At 47.5% G+C, this 707-nt stretch overlaps 1 protein-coding gene across 3 annotated transcripts in view; it reads left to right on the top strand.

Annotated features, from left to right (window-relative positions):
- Window positions 1–707, top strand: part of LOC103617103 (src substrate protein p85-like) — a 21005-nt gene that overhangs the window by 9831 nt on the left and 10467 nt on the right. The gene's annotated exons all lie outside the window — the stretch shown is intronic.

The following is a 707-nucleotide window of genomic DNA, read 5'->3' as shown; positions in this document are numbered from 1 at the left end:
CCAGGAATACCTTGGGTACAGCACATTTGACTTCACTGAACAAGGCCACGCTCCACTCAAGTGGGGCGACTGGCCTCTCACCCCAGTGCCTTGGATTCAGGTTTGGCAGCTACAGCCATGCACACCTGTGCCCTCAGCTGAAACAAGGGAGGGATCAGTCCTAAAAGCTACTGTCCAGAGCACTTAGCTTTATCCATATCTCATCACATACGGAACTAACTAGAGATAACACATGCAAACTCATTTCACTGCTCACAGCATACTGACGTCAGAGGTACACACAAAATAAAAAATACTATAAAATAACATTTTTTCCATACAGACTATGCCAAGGGATTTGGAGGCCGTTGCTCAGTAACCAGCTAGGGCAATAAGGAGCTGGCTGAGTGCAAAATGCCAAAGGGTGCAGAGGGATGCAGCCTGGGGAGACTGTAATGCAGGGAATTCCTCATGGTACTGTCTGTAACTCCTCACTTCTCTGCTGTTTGTTACCTTCTGCAGGTTTTCACTCCTATCAAGGAGTGCCTCATGGTCTGTTAGGTGCTAAATCTTCCTGCACACCTTGACAAACCCCATCAAGAATGGGATTGGCATAGATCAATCTGACGTGCATGAGAAGAGGTCACCCAGTTAGCTGGTTCAGGTTTTCAGTTTGGGCTCGTCTGCAGTCACATCTCAGACTGAAGCACTGGGATTAATTCTGTGCT

This window comes from Corvus brachyrhynchos, unplaced genomic scaffold (assembly GCF_000691975.1).
Source record: "Corvus brachyrhynchos isolate BGI_N302 unplaced genomic scaffold, ASM69197v1 scaffold2266, whole genome shotgun sequence".
Classification (NCBI taxonomy): domain Eukaryota; kingdom Metazoa; phylum Chordata; class Aves; order Passeriformes; family Corvidae; genus Corvus; species Corvus brachyrhynchos.
The sequence above is the reverse complement of the archived record's forward strand: the minus strand, read 5'-3'. Positions and strand labels throughout refer to the sequence as shown.